We start from the raw sequence: 7,162 nt of genomic DNA on the forward strand, positions 1-7,162 counted from the left end.
TAAATACTATAAATTTAAACAAATGAAATAAATAAGTAATACATTGAGCCAAAGCCTCTTAATAGCATGTCATACATATTTAAGTAATACACCATTTAAGGAAATAATTTGATTCAAATACAAGAAAGGAGTAAAATTATCTACTACTTTAAGATACTCAATTTTAATGCCATTCATTGAAGTAAAAACATCGTTTTAATAATCTGTGAAATGTTGGTCGGGTGGTTTGAACCAGACGAAGACAGAACCGAAGCCAGGCACAGGCAGTGGACGTGGTCCCGCCAGGAGCCGAAGATGGCAGTGAACGTATACTCAACGTCCGTCACCAGTGATAACCTAAGTCGACATGATACGCTGGCCTGGATCAATGAGTCTTTGCAGCTGAATCTGATAAAGATTGAACAGTTGTGCTCAGGGGCTGCCTATTGTCAGTTTATGGACATGCTATTCCCTGGCTCCATCGCCTTGAAGAAAGTGAAATTCCAGGCTAAACTAGAGCATGAATACATCCAGAATTTCAAAATACTACAAGCAGGTTTTAAGAGAATGGATGTTGACAAAATAATTCCTGTGGACCAATTAGTAAAAGGAAAGTTTCAGGACAATTTCGAATTTGTTCAGTGGTTCAAGAAGTTTTTTGATGCAAACTATGATGGAAAAGACTATGACCCTGTAGCTGCCAGACAAGGTCAAGAAACTGCAGTGGCTCCCTCCCTTGTTGCTCCAGCTCTGAACAAACCGAAGAAACCTCTCAGCTCTAGCAGTGCAGTTCCACACAGGCCCATTGCAACGCACAGAACTACTGCAACCCCTAAGGCTGGCCTGAGTGTGGTGCGAAAAAATCCTGGTGTGGGCAACAGGGATGATAAAGCAGCTGAATTGATGCAGCAGGTCAATGTATTGAAACACCATTGAAGACTTGGAGAAAGAGAGAGAGATTTCTACTTTGGAAAGCTAAGAAACATTGAATTGATTTGCCAGGAGAAGAAGGGGAAAACAACCCTATATTGCAGAAGATTGTGGACATTCTCTATGCCACAGATGAAGGCTCTGTGATATCTGATGAAGGGGGCCCACAGGAGGAACAAGAACAGTATTTTTCTTTTTTTTTTTTAATTTTTATTTATTTATTATAGTCACACACAGAGAGAGAGAGAGAGGCAGAAGTATAGGCAGAGGGAGGAGCAGGCTCCATGCACCGGGAGCCCGACGTGGGACTCGATCCCGGGTCTCCAGGATCGTGCCCTGGGCCAAAGGCAGGGGCCAAACCGCTGCGCCACCCAGGGGTCCCGGAACAAGAAGAGTATTATTAACAGCCTGGACCAGCAGAGCAACATCCGAATTCTTCACTCCAAATCATGTGCTTAACTGTAAAATATCCCCTTTTATTATTCTTAGAGGACTCACTGGTTTCTTTTCATGAGCAAACAGTACCTCTGCTTAAAGTGCACTTTGCAGAAGTTTCACCCCTTTTCCAATGAGTTTGAGTTAGGAGCTTTTACCCTGTAGCAGAGCAGTATTAGCATTTAGTTGGGTCACCTGGGGAACAGAGAGGCTGACCATGGGGCTCACTGTGTGGATGCTGATAACACTCACTGCTGGAGAAGGTGCTTTTATGTCCTACACTGAGGTGGAGTCCTCAGTAGAGATATGTAAAGACTGATTTGAGTTTTAAGCTAATGTGAAATCTTGGCAGAGAACGTTTTAATAAATAAATGCCTTAAGAGTATTTAAAATATGCTTCCATATTTCAAAATATAAAATGTACCATGACAGGAGATTTTACATGTTTGATATGGTGTCTGGGAAGGAGGACCCAGACCTCTGGACCTTTGGAATCTGCTGTTCACAGGCCTTGCAGGGCTGCTTGAATCCTTGAAGTGTCTAGACCTTGGCTCAAAAGGGAAGTTTAAAAAGTTGCTCTGTAAAGCCATTTGGTGTCCTTGACCAATCGTATCTCTCCTCTAAGAAGCAAGAGGCATTGTTGCCTGGATGAATAGAGGGCATGTTTCAGCCCTGAGATGTTTGCGTTGAAGAGCTTGAATTTCATTGAACATTTCTCTGACGATTTTTCCAGTTACCCCTAAAATTTCTATGTATTGTGTTTTTGGGAAATGAGGTATGTCCAGTTTCTAAATCTAACAACTACTTTTGGGGACTTGCCCAGATCTCTGGAATTTGAATGGGGGTCATGTCCCATTTTACTGTCTTTTAAGTTTACGTTGAACATGTTTCTCTTCTCTGCTCCCCATGCCCACTGGGGACTCCTCTTTGGCTCCTTAAAGTTTGCTGCTTAGAGTGTAAGTTCAGCAGGCAGGTAGTCACGCCGCAAGTTCTTTCCAGACCTCTGGCAAAGGGAGTGACCAGTGAAGGCCATTGCTACCTTAGGATCTGCAAGGCTGGCTGTTTTCGGTACCTGCTGTCCACCGCCCTCCACTGTTATCGGAATACTTTGCCAGTGCACTAATCTCTTTGGAGATAAAATTCGTTAGCATGTTACTAAATGTTAATTTTCTTTTGCAGAAGATAAGTACCGTGTCTGAATTAATTATTAATATTTAAAATATTTAATTCCTTAACTCTTCCTCATTGCTTTGCCCCTAGCCTATTCAGTTCCTTTGTTTGGCAGAATTCTGCAAAATGTGTGTCACCCACTACTGAGATTGTTCAGCCCCTGATGTATTTGTATTGATTTGTTCCTGGTGGTAGCTGGTCCTAAAATGTATGTAGAAAGCAGATATTTTATGATAAAATTGTTGTATAGTGCATGCTCTGTGTGGAATTCAAAGGAAAACCCAGATTCAGTGATTAACAATGCCAAAAAATGCAAGTAACTAGCTATTGTTCAAATAACAGTGGTGCTATTTCTCTTTTGTGGCCTTTTAGACTTTTGTTGCCCTAAAATTCCATTTTATTGGGAACCCATTTTCCGCCTGGTCTTTCTTGACAGGGTTTTTTTCTACTTTAAACAGTTTCTAAATAAAATTCTTTATTTCAAGAAAAAAATAATAATAATTTGTGGAATGTTGTAAATATTATGCTCTTATTTTTATGAAGGCATGACAACGAATAAAATTTTGGGGTTACATACGGTTTATGTTTTTTTCTCTTCTTTCAATTCCAGACATATTCACTATAACACCAAGTTTTAGTTTTTGGTATATTCTCTTCAATAAACACAAAAGCTTTGGGGCACTGGGTGTCTCAGTGGTTCAGCATTTGCCTTCAGCTCTGGTCATGATCCCTTGGGTCTTGTGATTGAGGCCCGCATCAGGCTCCTTGCAGCCTGCAAGGAGCCTGCTTCTCCTTCTGCCTATGTCTCTGCCTCTCAGTGTGTGTCTATCCTGGATAAATAAATAAAATCTCAAAAAAAAAAAAAGACAAAAGCTTTAAAAGTAATGTATAGCATTGAGGCAATGAGAGGAAGAGACTGGAAAAGAGAAAGGAAGAACAGTTTTGAACTTCACATACCTCAGTTGGTGACAAATTTCTAGGAACTGTTTGTTCTTCTTAATGTTTGTTCTCCTTTTAAATGAATTTTTAGCTGCCTTGCACCTTGCTGGCACAGACACTTACTTGTCCTTTATCAGCTGTGAAAATAAGTTTAAAAAAAAAAAAGTTCTCCGGGAGGCAGTTGTGGTGTCTATTTCAAAGTGGCCAACTCCTGCCCACTGGCCTTGGCGGCACTCATAGGAGGATCATTAGGGAAGCGCAACTGGCTAATTGATCATGGTGTTTCTAGAAGTGAAGCAGATAAGCCCAATAAATTCTTACTTGATCTGTATAAGCAGAGAAGTTTTAGGTCGGGGTCAAGTGAACAGAAGCCTAACTTGAACCATAAAAACAAAGTCAGAATCACTCAATCAGTTACTGATTTGAATCCATTTATAGACATAAAAGCCCTTGTATGAAGGAGAAGCCAGGTCTCCTTGAGGAAGGACACCAGTAGACTACAAATAATTTATATTGTTAATCATTCTCCTAACTTTTCCCAAAGTGACCTATGACCTTTTACTGGGGTAAAAGTACATGGGAAAGAGAAAATAATCAGGAATTTCAGTGACTCCTGGGCACTGGCTCTGCACTAACACTAATTATAGGAGACCCAAAACATCACTGTGATCTACCAATTAAAGTAGGCATTATGGAGGTCAGGTGATCAATGTAATTTTAGCTTAGGCCTATGTCACAGTGGGCCCAGTGGTTCCACAATCCTTTTTGAGGATTTCTCTTCTGCATTTCAGAATGGATAATTAGAATAGATATACTCAGCAGCCGTCAGACTCCCCACATTGGTCTGACTTGTGCAGTTAGGACTCTTATGGTGATCTGAGTGGACATCCTTAGGACAGCCTCTATCTTGGAATATGGTAAATGAAAGTAATTCCATTTTCCTGGAAGGATTACAGTGAGTAGTGACACTTCACTTCAAGGGGCTTTGAAGTTTACGGGGTTGATGATTTCCACCACATCCGCATTCGACTTGCCTATTTGGTCTGTACAGAAGACAAATGGATCTTGGAGAGTTACAGTGGATTATCATAGCCTGAACCAGGTGGTAACTCCAATTGCAGCAGCTATGACAGATGTGGTTTAATTGTTTGAGCAAATTAACACACCCCCTGATTACCTGGTATGTAGCTATCGAGCTGGCAAGTGCCTTTTTTTCCATCCCTGTCAATAAGGTCCATCAGAAACAGTTTGTTTTTAGGTGGCAAGGCCAACAAAACACCTTTACTGTCCTATTTCATTTATACATCAGCTCTTGTGCCGTATGTCATAATTTAGTTTGCACAGATCTTTATCACTTTGCCTTTGCATAAGTTATCACATGGGTCCATTCCATTGATGATATTATACTTACTGGACCTAGTGAGCAAGTAGTAACTACTCTAGACTTACTGGTAAACATTTGAGAGCCAGATGGTAGGAAATAAATGCAAGAAAAATTAAGGGGACTTCTGCCTCAGTGAAATTTCTGGGGGTCCAAAGGTATGGGGCATGCTGAAATATCCCTTCTAAGGTAAAGGGTAAATTGTTGTATCTGGCTCCTCCTACAACTAAAAAAGAGGTGCAAAGCCTCTTGGGCATCTGTATTTTATATAGAGCATATTCTTCATTTGGATGTGTTACTCCAGTACATTTACTGAGTGATTCAAAAAGCTGCTAGTTTTGATTAGAGCTCAGAATCGGACAAGGCTCTGAAACAAGTCCAGGATTCTGTACAAATTGCTGTGCCACTTGTGCCATATGATCTAGCAGAGCCAGTGGTGCTTAACGTGTCAGTGGCAGATAAGGATACTATTTGGAGCCTTCGGTAGGGCCCTTTCAGTGAATCACAGCACAGGTTCACAGGATTTGGGAGCAAAGCCCTGAAATCATCCTCAGATAACTATTCTCCATTTGCAAGGCAGCTTTAGGCTGCTACTGGGCCTTGGTTGAGACTAGACATTTCACCATTGACCAGTAAGTTACTATGTGGCCTGAGCTACCCATTATACATTCTTATTTGACCCATTAAGCCATGAGTTGGGTGTGCACAGCCAAACTCCATCATGAGTTGAAGTGAAATGTAAGTGATTGGACCCAAACACACCCTCAAGGCATAAATAGGATGATGTGAGGAAGTGGCTCAAATGCCCATTTTCCAACTCCTGCTATGCTGCCTTCTCTCTCCCACGCTGCATCTGTGGCTTCATGGTGAGTTCCTTGTGAGGAAGGCTAGGCCTTGGACTGGTTTGCCGATTATTCTGTACAATATGTGGCACCAATCAAAAGTGGACAGCTGCAGCACCACCCCACTCTTTCCTGAAATATCCCTGAAGCATAAGTGGTGAAAGTAAATCCTCCCAACAGGCAGGACTTCAAGTAGCGTTCCTGGTTGTTCACTCCACTTGGAGGGAGAAACAGCCATACATGTGCTTATGTACCAACTTATTGGCTATGGCTGGTGGTTTGTCTGGAAGGTCAGGGACTTGGAAGGAATGTTATTGGAATATTGGTTACAAGAAAACCTAGAAAATAAGTATGTGGATATACCTAATATATGGAAGGGAAAAAATGAAGAATTTGTTTTATATGTGAATGCTTACCAAAGTGTGATCTCAGCAGAGGAAGAATTGTAATTAAGTGGATAGGATGACATAGTCTGTGGATACCACTCAGCTCATGAATAAAGTCATGGTGGCAGGGATGGAGGTCAAGCATGGGCTCAGCAATATGGACTTCCACTCATCAAGGCCGCATGGCTATGATCGTCCCTGAATGCCCACTCTGCCAGCAGCAGAGACCAACACTGAGTCCCCAGAAAGGCACCATTTCCTAGTGTGATCAGTCAGCTACCTTATGATAGGTTCATTATGTTGGACTGCTTCCACCGTGGAAGTGGCAGGGTTTTTCTTACTGGAATAGAGACTTACTGTGGATATGGACTTGCATTCTCTGAATGCAATGCTTCTGCCAGAACTGACATTCATGGACTTACAGAATGCATTATTCATTGTCATGGTATTCCACCTAGGATTGCTCCTACACAGCAAAAGAGGTGTGGTAGTTGGCTTTTCTCTTGGAATTCACTGGTCTTACCATGTTCCTCACTGTCCTGAAGCAGCTGGCTTGATAGAACAGTGGAAAAGTCTTTTGAAGACTTATTACAACACCAGGTAGATGCAATACCTTGCAAGGCTGGGCAGTGTTCTCCAGAAAGGTTTGTGTATTCTGAATTAGCAACAAGTATATGGTACTGTTTCTTCCATAGCCAGGATTAACAGGTTCACTAGAAAAATTTTTACTCTCTATTCCTGTGAACATATGCTTTCCTGCTCTAAAGATTCCAGAGCGAAGAATAATTCCACCAGGAGATATAACAGTGACTCCACTAAACTGGAAGTTAGGACTGCTGCCCAGCTGCTTTGGACTTCTCATCTTCTGAATTAACAGGCAAAGAAGAGAGTTGCTTTGCTGACTAGGGTGATTTATCCTGACTACCAAGGAGAAATTGGACTACTACTCCGCAATAGATACTGTGAGGAACAGTATGACTGGAGTACAGGAGATCCCTTAGGCTGTCTCAGTATTACCTTGCCATGGGAACAAGGTCAGTAGAAATTACAACCCAGTACCTGTGGGAATACCATTGACTCAGACTTGTCAAGAATGAAGG

The 7,162-nt window shown here is 41.7% G+C and overlaps 1 pseudogene; it reads left to right on the plus strand.

The window, feature by feature from the left end:
- Positions 1–294: 294 nt before the first annotated feature.
- On the plus strand, positions 295–4,597 carry LOC140609377 (microtubule-associated protein RP/EB family member 1 pseudogene; annotated as a pseudogene).
- The last annotated feature ends 2,565 nt before the right edge of the window (positions 4,598–7,162 follow it).

Source organism: Canis lupus, chromosome 18, assembly GCF_048164855.1.
Source record: "Canis lupus baileyi chromosome 18, mCanLup2.hap1, whole genome shotgun sequence".
Taxonomy (NCBI): Eukaryota; Metazoa; Chordata; class Mammalia; order Carnivora; family Canidae; genus Canis; species Canis lupus.